Source organism: Pristis pectinata, chromosome 4 (genome assembly GCF_009764475.1).
Source record: "Pristis pectinata isolate sPriPec2 chromosome 4, sPriPec2.1.pri, whole genome shotgun sequence".
Taxonomy (NCBI): domain Eukaryota; kingdom Metazoa; phylum Chordata; class Chondrichthyes; order Rhinopristiformes; family Pristidae; genus Pristis; species Pristis pectinata.
Genome location: NC_067408.1, coordinates 22,243,735 through 22,270,817, shown reverse-complemented (window position 1 = coordinate 22,270,817; position 27,083 = coordinate 22,243,735). Strand labels below are relative to the sequence as shown.

The window sequence follows — 27,083 nt, the reverse complement described above, 5'->3', positions numbered from 1 at the left end:
CTACTTTACGTCATATAGAGTGAAGTTAATGAATGTTAGATAAATAATATTGGCAAACGGGGAAAGGTAGTGTGGTTGGTCAGGAAATATTGTGCAGTAAACTCAACAAGAATGTTAATATAAATTCCATGAACTGACAGATGCTTTTACAGGTAATAAAGTCTAATTAACTCATTCTCTGTCTCTTCTGAGATTATAGTTCTGTATACTGTAGTTGTAGTATCCCAATTAATTGAAAGAACAAAACTACACAAAAATTTTCAATCCCGGGAGAAATTGGATGGTTGACCTCATACACCCTTCAAATTTACATCATGCAGTTTTGGCTTTTCTGAAGACTCCACCACATGACTGCATCTGAAGCACTTTAGGCGGGTTTTATTTTGTGTAAATGTTTAAAGGGACCTGGGTGTCACTGAAAGCCAATATGCAGGTGTATCAAGTGATTAGGAAGGCAATTATTTTATTAACTTTTATTACAAGGGGATTTGAATACAAAAGTAATGAAGTTATATTGTATAGGGCCCGGGTAAGACAGCACTTGAAATATTGTGTACAGTTTTGGTCTCCTTACCTAAGAAAGGATGTGCTTGCAATAGTGGGAGAGCAGCTAAGATTCACTAGACTGATTCCAGGGACTTTCATATGAGGAGAGACTAGACCTGTATTCTCTCAAATTTAGACGAATGCAATTTCACTAAAACTGACAAAAATCTTGCAGAGCTTGTGTAGTAAGAATCCTGAAATGTCGGCCAGAGAGCGCAAGGAACAATTTGCTGGGATTCAAATGTGTGTCCTAGGTAACCAAGGTACTGTCTCTGCAGACATGAGCCTGCAGTGCCTGGGGCAATGGTCACATGATAGGTCAACCTGGACAAAGGATCGACCCAGCTACGGGCGGAGAAAAGTGACCAAGGTATAAAAGAGTGAGCACACTGGTGGTGAGGTCTCTCAGATTTGGGCTCACCACAGGTTAGGTCGCGACTGATGCTGTGGACCAATTGGAACAGGGCTCTGTAGTTAAGTGGGCTCAGGCGCGCTTCCGAGATATGTACCACTTATTGTAACTTAGCAATAAAGTGTATTGTGTGCAGCATTGCGTGCGCAAAGCTTATTTCTATCGGCTCTGCGAACAATCCTGCTTAACTTTGGCTCAACAGTTTGATGGGCTAATTGAGGGAGAATGTTTCTTCTGGCTGAGGAGTCTGTAACCAGAGGTCACCATCTCAGAATAAGCGGTAAACTGTTTAGAGTTGAGATGAGGAGTAATTTATCCACTCAGAGGGTAGTGAATATTTGGAATTCCCTACCCTGGAGGTCAGTAGAAACTCAGTTGTTGAATTAATTTAAAACAGATTGCTAAATTTTGGTTTGTTAATCTCCCTTGATATACAAGTTGTGAATTACTTTGATAAAATTTTATTTAGATCCCACATGAACAACTAGTGTAGAAAATTCACACAATATTTGTATAACATTCAATATGATGCTGAATGATTAAGCAAAGGAGATGATGATTATGTGCTTAACACAGAAATAACTTGCATGTTTTCAGTTTTAATATCATTCCTTGATGAGCATAACATTCATTGAAAAGTAGAACTGCAATCAAAATTTAATATAATATCTTATATGTGGTCCTGTTTGAAAAATGTAGCTTTCAAGGAATTGAACAGTCTAGCAAAGCTCACTTTAATGTAACAAGAAACCATATTGGTCTTAGTTTTACGCCCTTCATATCTGTAGAATTGTTTTTCATTTCACCACCCAAGTCTTTGTTTACCACCATGTTGACAGTGATCTGTTTTATTTCAGTGCCTAGAAATGTGCCTGCATTACACAAGCAAGGACACATTTATTTTGTGTCCCACTTAGATTCTAAGGCTGTTTCCCAAAAAAGTATTAAATTCTTTAATATTAAATTTAACTTTTGTGCAGCACAAAACAGTTCCCTAACTGGATTTGAACACTGAATGGAGGTTAAATGTCAAATTCCAATCTAGCCAATGCTTTCTGGAAAGCTTTTCAAAGGATATTTTGGTAGCATTTCACATTTAGAAATGCAAGTCAGTTGTGGGGAGTCTGGGCTTTAAATGGTCCCTCCTGTCCTCATAAGGGAAATCAAAAAATATTAAAATAAATTACATTTACAAGTCTTGCAGAGCCCTAGATCCTTTTCCTGCTATCATCATTTGGTGTGAAAGGCACAACAGTGGCCTATTTCAGGGCACCCTTTAAAATTGCATTGGGGATCTGAATATGACAGTGGACCCCCACCTAACTTTTAAAATGAGGATCCCATCAACTTCAGAAAAGTGTTCATACTACCTGTTCAAAAGAGGTTGTGAAGATACATGGTGGAACTGTGAAGCAGCTGGCACAGCAGTTAGTGCTGCTGTCTCACAGCTTCTAGATCCTGGACTCAGCCCTGACCTTGGCTGCTGTCTGTGGAGTTTGCATATTCCAAACGGGCTTCTGTCGGGTGCTCCAGTTTCTTCCCAAATTCCAAAGATATGCTGTCAGGTTAATTGCCAACTGTAAATAACCCCTTTAATGAGGGTTAAATGACAAAACAACCAATGGGGAGTTGATGGACATGTGAGAAAGAATAAGTTTCAGAGCCACAGGGGAAAATAAGGATAGGGAGAATGGGATTGCTTGTTTTGTTGAAACTGGCATGGTCCAAATGGTCTCCTTTAAATCATGATAAGTAACATACAAGAAGAACGCAGAAGAAAATAGGAGCAGGAACAAGGCCTGCCCGACCATTAAATATGATCAAGGCTGATCTGGCCCAGGCCTCAATTCTAAGAAATTATGTAAAACTGGAAGTAGTTGAAGGTATCAGCGGTTGATTTTAATGTGCCACTCCCTTGAAATATAGAGGCAGGTAAGGTACAAAATGTCTTTTCCAGTTTCTGTAATGGTTCATATGTAAAGTTGATTTTAAGGAATTATTCATTGCAGATGTATTGACTGAGCAGGCTATTATTTCATCATTGATCGAGCTGTGGAGACTGATGACACGTAACATTTTTGTTTTGCTTAATGCCTTCAAAATAGTTTCAGAACAATGAACGATTGCAGTGCTATCTATTTGCTCAAAGAGAGGTGTGGCTTCATGAATTCCAGGTTAGGTTTCAGTTCAAATAACAGAGAACCAAAATCTCAAAATCAAATTGAGTGAAATAGATTACTGACTAAAACCCATGCCCCATCAAAACTCAATGCCCACACTTGGTATCAAGAGGGGAGCAGAGGGGACACTCAGGATAATGTAGAAAGAGCTCAACAATGTATCTAACCCATTAGCCAGGAATGGTCAATATCCATGCTGTGTTTAAAATGAAAAGCATTCTGTGATATGGTGGTGCAGCAGGTAGCTTCAGTAGGTAAATTGTGACCTCTGGTATCATCTAAATAGAGTTATCATGTTCTCCATGGAACAATGTGGGATCCTTACTCCCCCACCCCCCCCCAACACCCTCCCCACCCCACCCCCCAAGTGCTCCAGTTTCTTCCCACATCACAAGAATGTGTTGGTTGGTAGGTTGATTGACTGTTGTAACTTACTTCTACTGTTGGTGGGTGGTAGGAAAATCAAGAGAGGATTGATGGAGATGTGTGAGAAAATAGGTTACGTAGAAATGTGTGGGTAATGGTACTGATGGGATTGTTCTGAGAGTCAGTTTGTTGTAAGTAAATATGAGAAAACAAAATAATCCATTCCAAGATAAGAATGAATATGTGCAATGTCTGAGAGAAAAGAAATAGTTTCAGCATAGATCATACGTTATAAACTACAACATAAATGAAAAGTAAATGTAGCCAGAGGTAATACATCAAATAAAAAGTAAAGGCCACTTACCTTATAATGTTTAATAAGTTTCTGCACAGGAGTAAAAAAAAATCCACCACAAAAGCTAAAAGAAAGCAGAGGATCAATTGATTATTACACAATACAAGTTTAGAATACTGCTTGACATCTTATTTGTTTTCTCCCTAAATTTAAAAATTGAAACAGAAAAGAGTTCTCAATGTTTAGTTCTTCCGGGTGCTAGCTGTATAATCTACGTTGCTTTGATTGTGAAACTAGGATTGGTGTTTCTGAAGTGCCGGGGCAGAGTTCAACTTTGTTTTATAGCGATCCGTAAACATTAGAATTGCATTGTCACTGAAACCACTTTCCTGATCTTTCCCCATTCCCCACGACTCCCTTGTAGTTCAAACGTAAGTCAACCTCCACCGCTGCAGTTCTCTGTTGTAGGTAATTCCAAAGATTCGTGACTCTTTGAGAAAAAAATCTCTTCATTTACATATTATATAGACAACCATATATTCTGAAATAGTGCCCCTTCAGATCTAGATGCCCACACCAGAAGAAACATCTTCTCTTCATCTACCTCATCAATCCTGCTCAGAATCTTATATACTTACCTCTCATTCTCCTAAACTCCAATGAATACAGGGCCAGACTGCTCATCTTCTCTTCATGTGGATCTCAGGAACAACTAGTGAACCTATTCTGCACTGCCTCCAATGCAAATATATCCTTCCTTAACAAAATCAGAAAATGCTGGAAACCCTCAGCAGGTCACGGACACCTGTTGAAAGAAAACAGAGTTAACATTTTATACCCTTCCTGAGATTACCAGTCTGAAGCTGACCCATTTATTCAATTTCTCTGTTTACTGTTAGTTAGCCAATCTCCTATCCGCTCCAATTTATTACTCATGCATTCTTACATAAAATATCAATATTTCCATGAATGTTAGAAATATTCAGCAGGTCAGGCAGCATTCATGGAAAGAAAAACAAAGCTGATGTTTTGGGTTAAAGGCTCTTCTCCAGAATTACCGTGCATTCACATCTGTTGCAGTATTCTTTTTTGTGGCACCTTATTGAATACACTCTGCAAATCCAAATACTTGGTAAATATGTCAAAATATGATTTTCATTCATAAAATAAGATAAGATAAGATATCTTTATTAGTCACATGTACATCGAAACACACAGTGAAATGCACCTTTGCATAGGGTGTTCTGGGGGCAGCCCACAGGTGTCGCCACGCTTCCGGTGCCAACATAGCATGCCCACCACTTCCTAACCCATACATCTTTGGAATGTGGGAGGAAACCCGAGCACCCGGAGGAAACCCACGCAGAGACGAGGAGAACGTACTAACTCCTTCCAGAGAGTGGCTGGAATTAAACCTGGGTCGCTGGCACTGTAATAGCGTTACGCTAGCTGCTACACTACCGTGCCTGCGTGTTACTCTCCCTAATTTCTAATGATTTTCTAAATGTTCTGCATTTTCCTCCTTAACAATGGATTCCAGTATTTTCCCCAATTACAGATGTTAGGCTTTCTTGCTTTGTGTCTCCCACCTATCTTGTACAGGGGCATTAATTTGAGGTTTGCCCATCTGTTGTGTGAAATCGTTCTTATCTGTCTTAAGGATCAAGGACTCTGGACACGAGCTTTGTAGACCAAAACTAGTTTAATCACAAAGGCAAACACGGGACAGAATGGATAGGAACAGACACACGCTCACTCACACACAGGATACCACGAACACGAGAGGGGATTGCAACTTGTTTAGGATACACTCACACACACACACTAATACACACAAGCACACAGTAACAATGTACAACTTCAGGATATAACACTTCAATGCCCGTCCCACACTAGCACTGGCCCTTAATGCTCCCTGAGTCTGAGTGAAACGCTCCCTGACCATGCAGTGATGCACTCTTACCAATGATCTCTGCAGCGTTGTCTCACTACTCCTGGGGTCGTCAAAAGAGGAAGGGCTAGGGGAGGCAGCCATTTTTATGGTGCTAGGAGGCTGCGTGAAGCCTCACTGTTGTGATTTAAACAAGCCAATGGTGTGGGAGTCAAAGACAAAGGTTCCTGCCACAGCCAATGGTCAGGCAGGTTCAGAGACAAAGGGTACTGGTCAGGCAAGTTCAGAGGCAAAAGGTGCTCTCACACCTGAGGGGGGGGGGGTGGAGCCGCACCTTGATTGACAGTAGTATCACTTCCGATCAGAGGAGCAATGCCGTCCTCCGGTCAGTGGGGGTCATTGTCGTTACTGTCACGTGACAGCCATGTGGATTTCTCACAACACCATCCTCTGGGACCTCTTCAGAATTTAAAAAACTTTGGTAAATTACAACCAACGCATGATTAGCTCTGCAGTCAATTCCTTGAAGGCTGTTGGATTTGCCTAGTACTTTTTCTCCAGTGATAATGATTGTTTTAAGTTTCTCCCTCCCTACAGCCCTTGATTATCTGTAATTATTGGCATTTTAATTTCTTCTACCATGAAGACCGATCCAAAACAATTATTTTGAATCTTTGCCATTTCTTAATTTCCCATTATTAATTCCCCAACTCATTTCCAAGGGACCAATGTTTACCATAGCTTCTCTCTTACATTTTATATCCTGTAGAAGCTCTTATTCTGTTTTTATGTGATTTGTTAACAAACTCATCACTTATGTTCTTTTTTTTAATAATTTTTTTTGTCCTCTGTTGGTTTCTAAAAGATTCCTCATCCTCTGGTCTACCAATAAACTTTGCAATATTGTATGCCTTTTCTTTCATACTGATACCATCCTTAGTCAGCCCCTGACCTCTCCAGGGAATTAGATTTAATATTAACACATGCATAATTGTGATGCTACTCTGGAAAGTAGAATTAATCACCATCAGAATTTACATATCTGCTGTCACCATCCACAGGAATAATGCCACTTGCCTTTGATACTGAAGTGCAGTTTGGTCACTGAACTGGAAAAATTATCTCAAAACCAATTGACAAATGTAATGAATACTCTAGCTTGAATTAGTGAAAGAGCCAGAGTGGATACAAATTTACAGAATGTGATAAGGTCAAAGTTACTTCTTTGTTTCACAACCTCATGGCATGGCAACATGGCGACATCTGTCCTGATGAAGGGCCTCAACCTGAAATGTCGACTTGACCCAATGACTTCCTCCAGCAGTTTGTTTTTTGCTTCATATTTCAGCATCTACAGTCTCTTGTGTCTCCTGGAAGCAAATTTATGGTTGTGTGCTGCTGCTAAATGGTGTCTTAGGAAAAGGTTAACCTGGTGTAAAGTAAATTAAATGCTTTGACACCTCAGAAGAGCATTTGTGAAAATTTATGGCAGGCCTTGTAAAATGAATCAGACAAAACAAATTTTAAAAGGTAACAAATTGGATTAACATTGAAAAGAGCCAGAGCAATTATGAGTTCAAAAAATGCTCTCATCTCTGGAAAATTCAGAATGGTGTATAAGGTGTGTTGGCCTTCAATAGTTGGGGTACTGAGTTCAAGAGCAGCTCTGTAAAACTCTGGTAATGTTGCAGGTCTATAAAACTCTGGTTAGACCACACTTGGGGTATTGCGTTCAGTTCTGGTCGCCTCATTATAGGAAGGATGTGGAAGCTTTAGAGAGGGTGCAGAGGAGATTTACCAGGATGCTGCCTGGACTGGAGACCATGTCTTATGAGGATAGGTTGAGTCAGCTAGAGCTTTTCTCTTTGGAGCAAAGGAGGATGAGAGGCGACTTGATAGAGGTGTACAAGATGATAAGAGGCATAGATCAAGTAGACAGTCAAAGACTTTTCCCCAGGGTGAAAATGGCTAACATGAAGAGGAATAATTTTAAGGTGATTGGAGAAAGGAATAGGGGGGATGTCAGAAGTAAGTTTTTTTTCCACAGAGAGTGGTGGGTGCGTGGAACGCACTGCCGGCAGAGGTGTTGGAGGCAGATACCTTAGCGACATTTAAGAGATTCTTAGAAAGGCACATGAATGATAGAAAAATGGAGGGTGATATGGGAGGGAAGGGTTAGTTAGATCTCAGAGCAAGATAAAATGTCGGCACAACATCGTGGGCCGAAGAGCCTGTACTGTGCTGTAATGTTCTAAAACAGTTGCTGTAATAAAGCAAAATACAATTTTTGTTACAAAGGCAAATGATGAGCATACGAGGAAAAGGTTGAACATCATCATCAATAACGTCACAAATACCTCTGATACAGGTCCTCCCCGGCTTATGAATGCCTGACTTATGGACACTCCATACATATGAATGAGCATTTGGGAGATCAGCAGGATGGATGGGGATGGATTTGCTGACTACTGCAGAGTTGCAGGCATCTTGTGTGGGAATGGGGAATTGCCGCTTGCTTTCTCTCCCCACAACCACCCTGAGCCACAACAATCAGGGTTGGGTCAAGCCGAGTTGAGCTTGGAAGCACTGAGTAGACTCTCTCGCTCACCCACTGAGTCAGTGAGGCTGGTTGGCGGCCACTCTCCCCATGCCTGCTCAATCTCCTGTCACAGCTCTTTCTGTGATTCTCTCCCACACACTGTTTATGTTCATTTCCGATTTATGAACAGTTCAGGTTGCAAATTATTCTCAGGAATGGAACCCTGTCATAACCTGGGGACTGCCTGTACATATCTTTATTTGAAAAAGCTCATTGCATCAGGTGAGAAAAGCAAATAGCTTAAATTCAGCTGAAAGTATAAGAACTTACATTTATTCAGAACCCTTCCAAGTTACAGGTTCCTTGCAGCCAATGAATTACATTCTGCAATGTAATCAGTTTGTTCAGCATCCCAAAAATAGCAGTGGATAATTATTAATCTGCTTTTAATGAAACTAATTACATATTGTCCAGGACATCAGATGAATTTCCCATTTCTGCTTCACTGTATCTTTCACATTCACCTGAATGAGAAAACAGGGCCTTTATTTTACTGGTTCAATTAAAAGGCAGCAGCACCTTGAAAACACTACCTTTTAAATACCAAAATGGATAATGTGGTAAAAGGAAAAGATAGGCCTTGATTTTCTCTAATGCCGTTTATGACCTCAGGACTTTGTAAAGTGGTTTACAAGTTTCGCAGTATTTTTAAAAATTGTTGTCACCATTGTTAGAGAAGACTGATGACCAATCTGATCAGTACACAATCCCTTGCGCAGCAATGAGATAAGTTATGAGATAATCTATTAATCTGTTTTAACAATGTTAATTTAAGTCTAGATATTTGCCTGAACTCACTGAAAATCTTCCCAACCTTCTTCGTAACAATACCGTGGGATCTTTTATTTTCATCCAGAGTATTTAACATCTCATCTGAAAATCAACACGTCCATCAATACTGCACTGAGGAGTCAGTCAAGATTCAAAATTTAAAACATTGCAGTAGTTTCGAAATGATAACCTTTTGACCCAGAGGCAGAGCCTGAAGCTCAACCACCAGCCCAAAACTGAATCAGGTAACACAAACTGCTGCAGATTTCCTGGCTGATGCACTTCTCAGGTAGAAACACAAGTGACTGTCGATGCTGGAATCTGGAGCAAAGAACAAAATTCTGGAGGAAGTCAGCAGGTCGAGCATCTGTTTGGGGGAGGGGGGGGATGAACTGTCAACATTTCAGATCGAGATCCTGCATCATGACTGAGAGGGGAGAGGAAGATAGTTGGCATAAAAAGGAGAGGGGAAGGGGTGAGACAGGGGCCAGTAGATGACAGGTGGACCGAGAAGGGATGAGGGATGATGGGCAGCAGGAGCCAGGTGGGGGAGGGAGAGAGTGAAGATGGAGACAGAGACTGGAGGGTGATAAGCAGGGACACGAAGGCTACAAGTGCTGGAATTTGATAAGTAGGGAACTAGTTAGGGAGAGATAGGCAGATGGAACCAGATGGGGGAAGGGGTCTGGTGGGTGAAGTGTACTAATAGTAGGTGGATGGAACCAGGAAGGGAGGGGGACAGAAATGGATCATAGAGGAGTGTTGATGGTTTGACAGTAGATGAAAACTCCAAGATATGTGTTTGTGTCACAAAAATCAGGAGCAGCATTAGGTTGTATAGCCTCAAGCCTTATCCATTATTCAGCTAATTTGATCCTTGGCCTCAACTCGTTTTCCTGCTCACTCCAAAATATTTGAATATATCTGCAGCTTCTTTATTCTCCTATTTATTCCCTTGTCTCAGCTTCCAAGAGACCAATTCCTATTTTTTACCATGTTCTTCATTTCTATCCAGTATGATTTTATATTTCTTGTGTGCTTACTCTCTTATTCTGTTCTCAGTTTCTATCTTTAGTTGCCCTTTGTCAGTTTTTAAAATACTTTATGCCCTCAAACTTCCTGTTATTCTTACTAATTTTATTAACCTTTTCTTTCAATTCAGTATTGTCTGTAATTTCTTTAGTTAGCCAAAAAATGGATCACTTTTCCTGTGGTATCTTTATTTCCCATTTGGGTGTATATTTGTTGAGAAACATGCATTTTTTTAAAAAATGCTGCTATTTATCCACCATCAAATGTTTAAATGTAATTTCCCCGTCTATTACAACCAACTCATGGGAATTGAATCTGATCTGATATTAATCCTGATTGATAGAGACTGATAGAAGATGGTGCTTGGTGAATTAAGCAGTGGCCAAGTCTATTAGTGCAGTTTGCAAATTATGGAATTTGAAGATACATTCATTGACCCTTACCACTCTTGTGAAATCACTGAAGTCTACGTCCTTGAGGTTGCACTTTTTGCATAGATTTCTATAAGCAGCTTATAGAGCCACTGTCTCATAGATCCAATGAAGCGGGTTCAGTTCTAATCTCCAGTGCAGTCTATGTGGACTTAACACATTTTCCCTGGGCTGCATGGGTTTCCTTCGGATGGGCTAGTTTCTCCCACATCCCAAAACAAAACCCCTATGGGTTGGTAGGGTAAATAACTACTGGAAATGCTCCAAATGTATAAGTGAGACATAGAATCTAGATGATAGCTGATGGGAATGTGGGGAGAACAAAATGGGATCAGTGTAAAAATGGCTACAATGGTTGACACAGAAACAGTGGGGCAAAGGGCCTGTTTCTGTAGTGTATCTCTCTATGACCATCTGCCACCGCTACTCTTTCAGTATCTTTCTGGAGAGTTGCCAGACCCCCTGTGGATAAAGCACATCCCTCCATTCAACGCCAAAGCCTCCAGTGCAATATCTGAAAACCCGGTTTCTCTCCTGTGTTATCTCATTCTTTGCTGCTTTCATGTCAGATTCACTACTAGAGGACAGGCACAGTAATGTAGCGGTTAGCGTAACACTATTACAGCGCCAGCGACCGGGTTCAATTCCAGCTGCTGTCTGTAAGGAGTTTGTACGTTCTCCCCGTGTCTGAGTGGGTTTCCTCCGGGTGCTCCAGTTTCCTCCCATATTCCAAAAACCTACAGGTTAGGAAGTTGTGGGCATGCTATGTTGGCGCCGAAAGCAAGGCGACACTTGTGGGCTGCCCCCAGAGCACTCTATGCAAAAGATGTATTTCACTGTGTGTTTTGATGTGCATGTGACTAATAAAGATATCTTAATCTTATCTTACTTGCATAACTGCTTCAATGCTGAACAACGTTTGGACCATCGCTGATGCTATCCCCCCAATGTGTGCTGCAACTATTCTAATGAGCAGGCAGTTCAACATGTATTTCAACTAATGGGCATGGAGTGATTATACAATTTGGATGTTTGTTATTATGTGTCTGTTTTTAGAGGCCTGAGAAAGCATGTGGGTCTGAAACTGCCAGCAGATAGAACTTGGAGTGAATCCAGTCCTTTGCAGATTCTGTTCCATTTTCTTTGGAATGAAGGAGAGGATGATACTCTGAACAAACTGCACCACAAAAAGTGGACATTAATGTGGAATTGCATATTCTGCCTCAAGAATTCCATCCATTCCGCAATAGAAGACAACAATAGAACTTGCAGCAGCTGAAAGCTGGCATGAATTCTAAGAAAACCTTCGTGAAAGGTGTGGAATTATTCGCATGCAAAAATAATTGATCTTGGAGGGAAAATATAAACAACAAGTTCTGGAAATACTCAGGCATCATCTGTGGAGGATGAAACAGGGTGAACCTGTCGGGATGTTGACATTTTATCCCAGTTTCTTCGGCACTATCAAACTTGTTCCAATGATAACACTTTCCACACCAGTGTGACAGTTTCCATACCAGTTCTCCTGAGCAATTACAGTTCCTTTCTCCTTAACCGTAGTTTCACCTCCTCCCCAATGTTGATAGGGCTGTCAACTGCTTGTGTTCCATTTCCTGTAATTCCCCTCTCACGCTTCTCTCTTCCCATCCAGAAGAAGGAGAGGGATCCTCCTTTCCCTATCCTCCACCATGTCAGCCTCCACATTCAACAAATTATTTTTTGCACTCCAACAAAATGTTGGCTCCAAGCACATCTTTCCTTCCCCTCCCCATTCTCTTCCCATACCATACCATAGCGTAGGGACCATTCTATCCGTCACTCTCCAGTTCACTCTCCCATCTCCACTACCACCAACTGTCTTCTCATGGTGCCTTCCTATGCCACCATGGGTAACGTAATACCTATCCTTCCAACTCTTATCTTCCCAACATCCATGAACTAAAACAATCCTTCCAGGTGAAGCAACAATTCACTTACACCTTTGCTAATTTAGTGTATTCAGTGCTCACAATGTTGGCTCCTCTACCCTGGAGAAACCAGCTGCCCCAAAGCACTTCAGAAGTAATGAAATACTTTTGAGAATTGTGTGATTAAACTTGAAAACCCCTTGCAGGAGCAAGAGGTTTACCCCAGCTATGCAATCTACCCTCATCCCACATTTTGAGATGAAGATGTTATTCATGATCTTGTACAGATAAATGTCCTACTTTGCAATATTTGCACAGAAGCAGGATTTGCTGAATTTTAAGGTCTTCATTTCCAACTTTCCCTTTAACTTCCACAGACCCATAAAATCATTACAATATAGCAGGAGATCACTTGGACCAATGGGTCCATGCAGGATCCTTGGAGATCAACTTGCTTACTGGAACCTTGAAAATTATTTTTCATCAAATGCATGTTCAATTCCCCTTTGAAAGTACCAATCGACTCTTTTTTCACTACCCTAATGGGCAATGAATTTCAGATCATAATTATTCTTTTGCATAAAACTAGACTTTGTCTCACCTTCCCTCAGTATTTTTTGCTGATCAGTTTGAACCTATATCCCCTAGTCCTTGAGCTATCTACAGAAGAGGACATCTATACCACTCATGATCTGGTACATCTCTCCTTAAGGAAGCTTGTCAAAATCACTGTGCAATACAATACACATGTTTGAAATTGGATGGGAAACCACTTTGTGTTACATTTTGACAGATCAAATTGTAGCATAATTGTGCTTCTTCATCTTGACCAGTTTGAACATTTTGATTTATTAAGATAGATGTCTTTGGAACCTAATGAGTTTCTCAACCGCGTTTTTTTCTCAGGTGGTAAAAGTAGTGCATGAATCTTGCATGCTGTATTTTCTTCAATATTCTTCCCTCCCCTCAGAGTGTATTGATTCATTGTTGCGGTTTGGTTTCATGGGTAACAGATGCCCGAATCACTTTGATTTATGCACGTAATGAGAGTGAGTGATGTGTTGACAGGACAACAGAAAATGCTGTACTGACCCAACAAACTGATGATCACTTGTTTCTCCCTCAGTCAGGCTTCTTGTAGAAGATAAAAGTGTACAGAACACTCTCTTGTGGTCTCAACAAAGGTCACATAATTACCACAAATGTACCTGGTGTATACTTCAATCTCTCTGCATTAGAGAAGACTATGTAATTTGCCTCCCTAGTCACTTATTTTACCTGCAGATAAATTTCTGTGAATCATGCCAAAAGACTACTTACTTAAAAGACTACTTACAATCATGCCAAAAGGCTACTTACTGCCAAAAGACTTACTTACTTAAAGACTGCTTACTTACTTACAGAATGAATAATATATTCATTCTGAATACATGTATTTCCTTGTCTTTTACCTGTTGAAAAGTCATTCTGCTTTTTCATGAGCAACAAACAATCTGCTGGAGGAACTCAGTGGGTCGAGCAGTATCAGTGGGAAGAAAGGAATTTCTTTCAGCAGATTGTTGCTCCAAATTTCAGCATCTTTAGTCTTTTTTGTCTTCCTTTTACTTTTCCATTCTGAGTGACCTAATTAATTTCAACTTTGTCGGAGTATCTGCTACATCCATCTACTTACTGGATCAATTGATCCATGTCCCACTACAACCGTCTACCAGCTTACTTTCTCATTTAGCTATATAACATCAACAAACCTGGATATATTACATTTGATCTGTTCATCTGCCATTGATTGAGGCACAAGAAGTGATGCCTTGCAACATTCCTTTGTTACACCCTGGCATCCCAAAATTTCCTACTCTCTGATTCTGTCTTTTAACCAATCTTCAATCCACACTATTAGGCTATGTCTAATACCAGGAGCCTTAATCTTCTGTGGCTTCTTTTGAAAATCCAAATGGACCATTGTTACAGTTCCTCCCTATCTCCTTCATGAGCTACACACTCAAAACCTCTGAAGATTTGTCAAACGTGACTTTCATAAAACCGCGTTGACTCTGCTAAATCATGTTATACTTTTCTCGGTGGCACATCCTTCAGCAGAGGAAGGTAGACAAAAGTATTCTAGATACCTACAAGAGGTGTGTGATTCCAATTTGCCTACTTAAAAAAATGCTACAGAATTTGGATGGGAGAGGTGGGTGATCATCTAGAAGTTTCCCTGAAATTTTAATAAGGTTTGCAAATGAATGCATAAGATACTGACTGGATTTGCTTCTGCTGATTGCCCATCTTTTAATCTACAGTAAATTCTGGTTTCTTATTGCAGAGTCTCTTAAATATTCCAAAGAATAATTTAATTATCGTTTGCAAAAAATTATGCATCATCTTTCGTAGGCACATTAAAATGTAGGGTAGAGTCTGTAGGAAGGTTTATTGTAAATTTTCCGAGAAAAGATCATGCTTTGTGCATATTTAATAGTCTGACTACTCCTTTCCTCATTTTGTGCTTGTTTATGTTCAACTAGCTCCATAAAGATTATATTGTTACATATTTGCAAGTATTCCAAAATGTTAATGTCAGCTTGGCTCATTTGTTAACACATTTACTTGTCTGCTAGAAAGTTGTGGGTTTCAAATTCCACTCCAGGAACTGAGCATGTAATCTTGGCTGACATCTTATTGCAGAAGAGAAAGCTTGCTGCATTGTCAGAGGAAATATCTGTCAGGTGAGAGTTTAAATTAATGTCCTAGCTGCCAGATTACATAGATGTTAAAGATATTTTTGAAGAAAAGCAACAAATTTCTCCAGGTGTCTTGCCAAAATGATTATTTTTCATTTGCTTCATTGTTTTTTTTACTGTGTTTAAATTGGCCACCGTGTTTGCCTAATTAATAATAATTAGTACAGTTTTGATGTGTTGAAAGATTTCTCAGTCATTATTTTAAAAATAATATTTTCTTTAACTACTTGTTCTCAATAGCCATTTCTTCAAATAAATTAGAATTTACTAAATCTTCTTGAAATATCATACTTAACAGCTTTTTGCAGATATTGATCTACTGACAGTTTATGCAGACATCAATGTCAACAATCCTGACTTGTTGGATATCCAATTATTTCTTCCTTGAACTTTAACCACAGAAATTAGAAGACGTTAATTGATGTTTTCTAGAAAATTTAACAGTTTATGTTTACCTTCCAACTATAACATGCAGCTCTAAGACATATGAAACCTAAATGAAGTAAAACACCTTTAAATATAAATCTTTTGCATTTTATTACTGTCACGAACCAGCAACAAAAGAACCACACTGAGCATGATTCAGTGTTAAAAACTATTTTATTAATCACTACTTATGATAATACGTAAAATAAAAGTAAAAATGTTAGTATGTTAGAATTCAAAAATGTTAAACCTTGAACGTTAACCCCAAAACTAAACTCTTTGTGTGTGTGTGTGGCAAAGTCCAAAACTCCCAGTTCTGGAATGGTTCTTAAAGTTCAGTTCCACAAGCCATAAGGTGAAACATGAGCAAGGGCTTCTTCAACAACCACCGTTGTCTGAAGATAAGATGTAGACGTAGAGAAACATAGAGAGAGTAAATACGAAATCCAAATGTTCCACGATGGAACCCAAACGACACTTCAGTGTTTACTCGGTAGTGACTTCCTCACCCCGAAAAGCATCCGAATCGTGGTCGTCCACACACAAATACCTGTTTCCTTCTACAGGTCAGCAACAAAGTGAACTCCACCGGATTACTTCCAACTTCCATACATGGATTTCAGTGGCAGACACAGTTATTGTTTCTCATCCATCGATAGAGAAAACTAGCAGGCTGGTGTCTCTCTCCCTTCTCTCTCTCTCTCTCTCTCCTTCTTTCTTCTTCTTCTAACTTCTTCAACAACGTCATTACGTCCTTTATCTTCTATTGACGTAAGCACGCCCCACACACACATACACACACACTCTCTATCTTAAAGGGACTTTCACTGAGTCCGTAACATTACTTGCAATTTTTAACCCCTTGGAAAATGTGAGGAAATTATTCAAGTACCTAAAACCTCTTCTGTAAGGTCATTTCTGCTGCAGAATTCTGAGTCTTCAAAGTATAGAGAAAAAATGAATTATTGCTAGTGTGCTACAATATAGATTAAATAACATGCTAAAACACGCTCTGTCAAATAACTAACATTAATACTTCAATGTTGAAAATCAAATTGTCAATTTACCAAACCTGCAACAACACAACCCTATCCAACTAGGTGCAAGTGAAGTGGACCATTACAGTTGTACATTCTTGTCAATTTCTTTTATATTGAAGTCAACTGGAAAAAAAGACATGGAATGTGAAACTGGTCATTTATTAAGAACAGCCCATTTTCAGCTGCAGCCTAAGATGAAGATTTCCATTATTAATTTTGATGCTTCATCATTTAAAGTTTGCAGAGAAACTCCTCTTCATCTTCACCTTATTGAAACATCCTTTGATATTATCTTTATTTCAATTGATTTAACACCAGCAGAATAATACCAGAAAAATTCATGGATACATGGATAAGGGTTAACTCTGAATAAATTACACACTTTGTCAAGAAAAAAATAGTTTGATATAATCCAGCAGATTTTAAACCATGTTAACTCCTGTTTTAAATTGCAAAATGTTGTTTGCTTATTCAGTGGGAATCTTTTTGGAGCTCCACAGGGTGTGTTGTTTGGATGCTGTGGACTCTTAACTGGCTCCAAGATGTGCAAGCAGAATGTGCAGAATAGACAGATCATGGCATTAACCTTTGGCAACAACCATTAGATAACAGTTTTGCCAATTTGGTCTTCAACAATACAGTCAGTGCCAGGTGTTAAGCACGCACAGAGAATCCAGCATCTAGCAGCTGGAGAGAACACAACCTTCACCACCTGCAGTATATAATGGGACCATTAGTTATTTGTATGTTTGGTGTTAATTGATTTAGACAGGGTTGTTTGAAGGGCCTTTTGCATTTTCATTGTTTGAAGGAAAGCTGGTGTTTTTCTAGTCATAATTTTGAAGTCTGAAGTATTATAGAAAGAAAGGTAATGTGCCTTTTTACAGTTTGCTTATGATATTTTATCTTTGGTCTGTTAGATTTTTAAATCTTTTGGCTTAACTTCTCAATGTTACCATTTGTGAGAATTCTTGAATATTATTATATTGTAGTGGCTAGCTACACACTACGAAATGAAGACACAGAGTCGCTGTTTCGAAATCAGAAGTCAAATGAATGACAGGGGCGCGGTATGCCTTTAATAGCCGAAAACTTCCCGCGCTACAGTTCCCGCGCTGATATCACGCGTGGGTCACCTGACCTTCCCGTGTGCGGGCTTTCCTAGCCCAATGATGGGGAAGAATGAGGGCCCCGTGCCATCTTGGATCGGGGCCTCTGACGACGTTCACGATGTCGGGAGCCAGTTCAATGCCGGTGCGGTGAGTTGCTACATAACCCCACCCCCCCAGAACCGGCGATACGGTCCTGAAAACCAGAATTAAAAAAACTATGACTTGGGTGGCCTGCCCCTGCGTTGCGTTCACTGGACCACCACGGGTTGGTCCAAGTCTAAATGAGCCGGCTTCAGCCGGTCAATTGTAAAAACCTCCTCGCGCCCCCCAGTGTCCAGCACAAACGTAGACCCATTGTTCCTGATGACCCGGAATGGCCCTTCGTACGGCTGCTGCAGCGGTGATCGGTGCACGCCCCTCCTGACGAAGACGAACTTACAGTCTTGGAGGGAAGTCGGCATAGGGGTCGGGGCCTGTCCGTGTTGCGAGGTGGGAATCGGGGCCAGGTTTCCAAGTCGCTCGCGCAGCCGGTCGAGCGCCGTGGCAGGTTCTTCCTCTGGCCCCTGAGGGGCTGGTAGGAACTCGCCCGGGATGACTAAGGGCATTCCGTAGACCACCTCCGCGGACGAGGCATGCAGGTCCTCTTTTGGCGCGGTGCGTATCCCCAGCAGGACCCAGGGGAGTTCGTCTACCCAGTTGGGCCCTTTAAGGCGGGCCATGAATGCCGACTTCAGGTGTCAATAGAACCTCTCCACCAGTCCATTGGATTGTGGGTGATAGGCGGTGGTGAGGTGGATCCGGGAACCCCGCATGTCGGCGACGGCAGACCACAGGCCGGAGGTGAATTGAGCTCCCCTGTCTGAGGTGATATGTGCCGGGACACCAAAATGGGCCACCCAAGTTGACAAAAGGGCCCGTGTGCAGGACTGGGTGGAGGTGTCTGCGAGGGGAATAGCCTCAGGCCAGCAGGTAAAACAGTCGACAATCGTGAGGAGGTACTGCACTCCTCGGGAGACTGGGAGGGGGCAGACCAGGTCGACATGGATATGGTCAAACCTCCAGCGGGTAGGTTGAAAATCCTGCAGGGGGGCCTTGACGTGCTGCTGTACTTTCGAGGTCTGGCAGTGTGTGCAGGACCGGGCCCATTCGGAAACCTGTTTATGCAGGCCATGCTAGACGAACTTGTCTGACACCATCCGGACAGTAGTCCGGATGGATGGGTGTGCAAGGCCGTGGATGGCATCAAACACCCATCGGCGCCAGGCAGCTGGGACGATGGGGCGGGGTCTACCTGTGGAGATATCGCAGAGCAGGGTGCGCTCAAGGGGCCTACCAGTAGGTCTTGCAGTTGCAGGCCTGATAGCTGGGCATCTCCATGTCCGTTCGCTGTGCCTCCGCCAAGGCGCTGAAATCCATCCCCTGGGATAAAACTTGGATGGTGGGCTGTGACAGTGCATCCACAACCATGTTCTCTTTCCCCGACAGATGACGGACGTCAGTGGTGAACTCTGAGATGTACGACAAGTGCCGCTGCTGCCACGCTGACCAGGGATCTGAGACCTTGTTGAAAGCGAAGGTCAATGGCTTGTGGTCGGTGAAAGTTGTAAACGGCCTGCCCTCCAAGAAGTATCGGAAGTGTCTGATGGCCAGGTACAACGCCAACAGCTCGCGGTTGAAGGCGCTATATTTGAGCTCTGGTGGTCGAAGGTGCCTGCTGAAGAACGCCAGCGGTTGCCAACACCCTTCGATAAGCTGCTCTAGAATGCCTCCGACCGCTGTGCTGGAGGCGTCGACCATGAGGGCAGTCAGGACATCCGTGCTAGGATGCACTAACATGACCGCGTCCACCAAGGCCTGCTTGGTCTCGACGAACACGGTGTGAGCCTCTTCCAACCAAGCAATGTCCTTGCTTCCGCCTGACAGGAGAGCAAACAACGGGCGCATGATGTGGGCCGTGGATGGTATGAACCGGTGATAAAAGTTTACCATCCCAAGGAATTCCTGCAGGCCCTTGATGGAGGTGGGTCTGGTGAAATGGCGGATGGTGTCGACCTTTGCAGGCAGGGGCATGGCGCCGTGTTTGTTGATCTGATGGCCCAGGAAATCGATTGTCTCAAGCCCGAATTGGCATTTGGCTGGGTTGATGGTCAGGCCGAAATCCCTCAGGTGTGAAAAGAGTTGGCGGAGGTGCGTGAAATGTTCCTGGCTGCTGCTGCTGGCGATCAAGGTGTCATCGAGGTATATGAAGGCGAAGTCAAGGTTGTGCCTGACCGCGTCCATCAGTCGTTGGAAGGACTGAGCAATGTTCTTGAGACTGAAGGGCATCTGGACGAATTCAAAGAGGCCAAAAGGCGTGATCAGCGCCGTCTTCAGAATGTTGTCCGGATGCACCAGGATCTGGTGATACCCGTGGATGAGGTCGACCTTGGAAAAAATGGACCGCCCGTGCAGGTTGGCAGCGAAGTCCTGAATATGCGGCACGGGGTACCGGTCTGGGGTAGTATTGTTGTTGAGGCGTTGGTAATTGCCACAGGGTCCCCCAGCCTCCGGCTGCCTTGGGGACCATGTGTAGTGGAGAGGACCATGGGCTGTCTGACCTGCGGATGATCCCCAACTCCTCCATTTCTTTGAATTCCTCTTTCGCGAGGCAGAGCTTGTCCAGGGGTAGCCGCCGGGCGCAGGCGTGGAGGGGAAGGCCCTGGGTGGGGATGTGATGCTGGACGCCATGCTTGGGCAAGGTGGTGGAGAACTGGGGCGTTAGTACGGACGGGAACTCTGCCAGGACCCTGGCGAACTCGTTGGTCGACGTGGTGGCGGAGTCGAGGTGTGGGGCCAGTAGCTTGGCCTCACCCAACGAGAACGTTTGGAAGGTCCTGGCATGTACCAAACGCTTACCTCGCAGGTCAACCAGCAGACTGTTAGTGTGAAGGAAGTCTGCCCCAAGGAGTGGTTGCGTGACGGCGGCCAAGATGAACTTCCAAGTAAAATTGCAGGTACGGAACTGGAGGTGTACCAAACGGGTGCCAAAGGTCTGAATGGCTCTGCCGTTGGCGGCTCTGAGGGCAGGTCCTGGTGTGCAGTTGTGAGTCTCGTGGCTGTTGCGAGGCATGACGCTGACTTTGGCTCCAATGTCCACTAGGAACCAACGTCCAGAACGCCTGTCCCACACATGCAAGAGGCTATCTGGGTGGCCAGCCGCTGTAGCCATCAGAGGCGGCTGGCTCTGGCGTTTCCCGGAAACCTGCATGGTGGCTAGCATCTGCAGGCATCAGTGCCCCACCGCCGGTGGTAGAAACACCATTGGTCGGTCGGTGTCTCAGACCTGGTGGCGGGTGGGGTGCGTTCGATTGCCAGGTCTGGCCTGCTGGGCCGCTGGGTATGTGGCGTGGCAACACGCTCGACGGACGCCCCGCTCTCCTTTCTCGCCCGCCAAAGGACATCCGCCCAGGCGGCCACCTTCCGGAGATCACTGAAATCGGCATCCGCCAGGAGCAGGTGGATTTCGTCGGGTAACTGCTCCAGGAAGGCCTGCTCAAACATCAGGCAGGGTTTGTGCCCGTCTGCCAGGGCGAACATCTTGTTCATGAGCACAGAGGGGGGGTCTGTCGCCCAACCCATCGAGGTGGAGGAGGCGGGAGGCCCGTTCGCGTCGGGAAAGGCTGAAAGTCTCGAGAAAGAGGGTCTTGAACTTATCGTACTTCTACTCCTCGGGGGGCTCCTGGATGAAGTCCTCGACCTGGGCTGCGGTGTCTTGGTCGAGGGCACACACCACGTAATAGTACTTGGTGTCGTCCCTGGTGATCTGGCGAATCTGGAACTGGGCCTCAGCCCGGTCAAACCAGACATGGGGCCTGAGGGTCCAAAAGGTGGGCAGTTTACCTCTTGTTTACCTCTTGTTTACCAAGAGTTTACCTCTTGTTGTGCAGACATCGTGGGTCCAAAAACATTTGGACCTGACAGGGTCACCAATGTAGCGGCTAGCTACACACTACAAAATGAAGACACAGAGTCGCTGGTTCGAAATCAGAAGTCGAATGAACGACAGGGGCGCGGTGCGCCTTTAGTATCCGAAAACTTCCCGCGCTACAGTTCCCACGCTGACATCACGCACGGGTCACCTGACCTTCTCACGCGCGGGCTTTCCTAGCCCGACGATGGGGAAGAAGGAGGGCCCCGTGCCATCTTGGATCGGGGCCTCCGACGACGATCGTGATGTCGGGAGCCGGTTTGATGCCGGTGTGGTGAGTCACTACAATATGTTTGTTTTCCATGATATTATCACAGTTGCCAGACACAACTGATAACAGATTGAACTTGCTTAGTCTACAGCATTGAATTCAGTAGACTGAATTGGAAGAGATGTAGGCGAACCTCTATCTCACTTGGAAGGGCTGTTTAGGTCCTGAATGATGGTGTGTGAAGAGGTGAAGGGACAGATGTAACACCTCCTACACTTGCAGGGGAAACTGGAAGGGGAAGAGTGAGTGGGGAGGGATGAGTGGACCAGGGAGTCACAAAGAAAGTGGTTTTTTGATTGTAACTTGTGTGAGAAACAGTATAAAGCACAACCAGAGTGCCAGATCCCTGTGGACAGATTTCCTCAAAGCAGATGATTAGGGCCTTTGCTTTGATGCTGACCATAACATTCTGACCTATATTGTTGTAAGTATAGATCAGGGTTTAACTTTTCAGCCTTAGTATATGATACAGAGAGAGTGAGGGGAAAATGAAATCTTACTCTGGGTACTATTGGAAGTGATTCTTTTTTTCTAGAAAAGAACAGTAAGTTTTATATTTGAGCTTGCCTTTTGTTCTCATTACTTTAAACACTGCAGTAAGTACATGATATAAAATGCCTATTATGTTGCTATGTACCAATAATTTTCTGAAATTATATCATATTAGTATATTCAGTGCTGAATATTGTGCCCCAATCTAGTTTCATAACAGGTTTTGTAGTAATTCCTTACAGGACTTGAGCAAAATCCAAAATGAAACTGTCATCCAATTGGCTTTTGAGAAGGTCAATCAGAAAATGGAAGAAAACGCTATAAAGTTAAGCCAAATATAGCTAACATTTTTACTTTCACTAGTTATAATAGAAAGGCAGGCCATGGGTAAAATTTAGCATGTCGCATTATAAAGTGTAAATGAACAATTTTATATGATTAATATTGCCCAAAGGATTCTTATCCTTTCAGGAATAGATTGAGGAATCTATTAAAAAACAAGTGATTTACAACAATTATAGGATGCTATGGAAAATGAACCAAAGTTCTGACATGGGTATGAGTGGCCTCCTTGCTTTGTGCAGGAAATTTCTGTGGTAAATTTTTATGAAATTCAAAGATAAAGGGTGATGGAATCAACTAGATTCATATTGCTAAAGAAAATTAATGAGAGAGATTAAGAGCAGCCTAAGATAAAGTAACTATTAATAGAAGTGGACAATTTTAAAAACATAAAAATGTAGATTTTCAACCTCCAGCCTGGATTCTAACATGGCATTTTGGATTGAATTGTCTGATGTTTATTGTTATAGATAACAAAGAATGTGAAAGCTGTGTGGTGGTGAGCTGAATAATCACTCTAAAAAGAATAATGAGGTTGGTAAAAAAGTGTTATTAAAATAAGATGGCAATCCTGAGAGGAGAGGTTTGTTAGTTTGTAGATGATGCTCAGAACATATCAGGTGAATTTAACGTTTCATACGTTTACTAAAGAAAAGGGTATCAAAGAAGGTGAATCATGAAAAAAGGAATTAAATGCATGATGCTCTGATGGATAAAAGTTAGTAGTTAAATAAGATTGGTTAAACTAAAGGAAAGCAACATTCCAGAGATACAGCTTTGGACTGAGTTTGAATGTTCCACGGAGGACTGGAAAATCGCCAATGATCTTTTCATATAAAGGAAGATTGAGCTAATCCAAGCAAGTGCTAGCAAGCTAATTTGACATCTGTCATGGGGAATACTTTAGATTTTTTAGTATCAAAAGTATCAAGTAGTCAGGGTGAATTAGAATAGTTTCAAGACGAATCTCAGACTTCATAAATCTCATTATATTCTACAAGAATATAACAGGTAGGAATCAAAGAAAGGCACCAAATATAATGAATATGCATTCTAGAAACTTTTGAGAGATTATGGAGTAAATCGGGTGTCTGGATTTTTGGGAAAGAATACAAACTGGATTAAAAACTATTAGAAGGGAGAAAACAGTAACAGGAAGGGAGATTTTCAGGTGACCTGGAAGGAGCTAGCTGTACATTAGAAGGGTTAGCTTCAGGTTCATTTGTTTGCTGTGAATAACAATAGATTATCAATCATTTATCAATAGCTTGTATTGAAATTTTAAGATGATACTGAAATAAGAGGTATGATCAATTTCTTGGTAAATGAAAAGATTTAAAGGTATATGGATATACTGGAGGAAGAGCTAAGGAATGGCAAGAGGGATTCAAGACTGAGCTGATGGATTTGATAAAACAAAATAGGAGCAGGAGGTATGATCTGAATGGAAGTACTCTTCCGTTTCATCTACCTTATTCTGGCCTACCAGCTTTTCATTTCCTCTTATGTGTTCCTCTTGTTTCCTTTGAAAGGATCTAAGCAATTTGTCTCAACCATTTTCTGTGGGAGTAAGCTCCACACTCCAAACAGTGCATGATTCTCTGATTTATTTTTTATGGAATCTATCCACAATACACCAAAACCTAAATTAAGGAAAGAATTTCCCACTGAGCTAGAATAATTTTTTATACTGCACACAAATCATTGTTGCAGCCTCTTTACAGGAGTCTGAAAAACTGTGTGTGGTTTCTGATTGTGGACTCATACCCATTAGGAAATGGTGTCAAACAATTTAAACCTATTTCTTTTCTACAATCAAAAGAGAAAGAAAACTTTCATCCAATGACTCTGAGTGGCATTGAACCAGCTTCCATTTATAGCTATTGTATCAGCCAACCCTTAAGGTGTTCAAGTGATAACAATCATAGTTACGTATTGCTAGTGACATATTTAAAAGTACAACTTATCTGTTTATGATAATCACAAAAAAGCTTGTGAAGAGATGACTAATTGCATACATAGACAGAAATACCATTGAATAATTTTTCATTATTTAAATTGATGAGGAAAGATTTGAAAGCAATTTTAAGTAAACCTAGGTATATGTTGTGAACAAAATTTCTTCCAAATACCTTCACTAATTATTGCAGTTAACCAAATATGAGCATTTATTCTGATATTCTTATCTGATGTAATTGAAGAAAGGTTTTCTTAGTTCTGTATCTTTTTTTTTGTTGTTGGTAAAGTGAATGTTCCTTAAACAGCATATAAGAATTTAACGGGTAATATAGGGTAACCAGTTATATATAACATCAAATCCCTTTCACCAGCAGAAATAAAGAGCAAACCATCAATAAAAATTACGAGAATAATTTCTGACTTCCTTAAAAGTCGTGGAGTCATAGAATTATACAGCACGAAAACAGGCCTTTCAGTCCAACTCGTCCATGCCGACCAAGTTGCCTACCTGAGCTAGTCCCATTTGCTGTGTTTGGCCCATATCACTCTAAACTTTAAGTGTTAAATACTCCAAATAATCTTGGAAGAATCTTGGAACTTGATCTCCACAAAGTCATTCCCAAGAAACAAATTTTGATCTTGCTTACTTGATGATTGTTGATAACTCCCCCAACAGATGTTTTACTTTGTGTTGAACAGAGAATTGTACAATCATCAGATAGAACTAACACGTCTGCATTAGAGGTCTTGTGCTTCACAAATGCAAATTGCATAACATGAACACTATGGAATCATGGAGTCATACAGCATAAGAATGGGCCATTCAGCCTACCACATCGACCAGTTGGCACCCATCCATATGAATTCCATCTCTCAGCACATGGCCAGTTTTCTTCTATTCCTAGGTAATTCAACTGCTTGCCTGGACACTTAAATCCTGCCAGTGTCTCTGTTTCCACCACTCTCTTCGGCAGTGCATTCCAGGTACTCATCACATGCTGGGTGAAAAAAAGACCCCTCATACCCCTTCTAAATCGTTTACCCCTTATCCTAAATCTATATCCTCTAGTTTTATTCACCTCTGATAAGGAGACAAGTTTCATTCAATCAATCCTCTCTGTACTCATATATTTATAAAACTGAATCATGTCACTGTCAACTTCACCAATCATTGTGGCACCTGAAAATTTACTGATCATGTCTCCTACATCTCCATCCAAATCATTCGCATAAAATAAAAATAGCAAGGATTCCAGCACCAAATCCTGCAGGAACAGCACTAGTCACTGTCACCCAATCACGAAAATAAACCTCTGCCATCAACCTCTGTCTCCTATTCCAAGCCAATTTTGGATCCAATTTGTCAACTTGCCCTGGATCCCACGGGCCCTACCCTTCTGGATCAGCCTCCCATGTGAGACCTTGTCAAAGGCCTTACAGAAGTTCATGCAGACCATAACTGGTGGCACGTGCCCTCAGACTCATGTAAATTTTGCCTGATGGGAGAGGGGAGAAGAGAGAATGACCTGGGTGGGTGGGGTCTTTGATTATGCTGGCTGCTTCACCAAGGCAGCTAAAGGTATTGACAGAGTCCATCAAGGGGAGGCTGGTTTCTGTGATGTGTTGGGCTGTGTCCACAACTCTCTGCAGTTTCTTGTGGACCCGGGCAGAGCAGTTGCCATACCAAGCTGTGATGCATCCAGATAGGATGCTTTCTGTGATGCATTGATAAAAGTTGAAGCTCTCAACCCTTGACCACAGCACCATTAATGTAGACAGGTGCATGTACACTGCCGCCTTTCCTGAAGTCAATGACCAGCTCTTTTGTTTTGCTGACATTGAGGGAAAGGTTGTGGTCCTGACACCATGTCATTATCTCCTTCCTGTACTCTGAATCATTGTTATTTGAAATACGGCGTACTAAGCTGGTATCATCTGCAAACTTGTAGATGGAGTTAGAGCAGAATCTGCCCATGCAGTCATGAGTTATATAGGGAGTAGAATAAAGGGCTGAGGATGTAGCCTTGTGGGGCAACACTATTGAGAATAATTGTGCTAGAGGTGTTGCTGCCCATCCTCACTGATTGTGGTCTGTTGGTCAGAAAATCAAGGATCCAGTTGCAGAGGGAGGTGTTGAGTCCCAGGTCTCAGAATTGGGTGATGAGCTTGCTTGGAATTATAGTATTGAAGGTGGAGCTGTAGTTAATAAACAATAGTCTAATATAGGTGTCTTTACTGTCCAGATGCTCCAGAGATAAGTGTAGGACCAGGGAGATGGCGTCCACTGTAGACCTGTTTTGGCGGTA

At 42.2% G+C, this 27,083-nt stretch overlaps 1 protein-coding gene across 3 annotated transcripts in view; it reads right to left on the bottom strand.

Annotated features, from left to right (window-relative positions):
* LOC127569753 (sorbin and SH3 domain-containing protein 1-like) overlaps positions 1–4,046 on the bottom strand; it is a 76,628-nt gene extending 72,582 nt beyond the window's left edge. For all 3 annotated transcript variants that reach the window (XM_052014602.1, XM_052014603.1, XM_052014608.1), the window contains exon 1: positions 3,869–4,046. The gene's annotated coding sequence lies outside the window, so the exon portion shown is untranslated. The remainder of the gene's footprint in view (positions 1–3,868) is intronic.
* Positions 4,047–27,083: the final 23,037 nt, after the last annotated feature.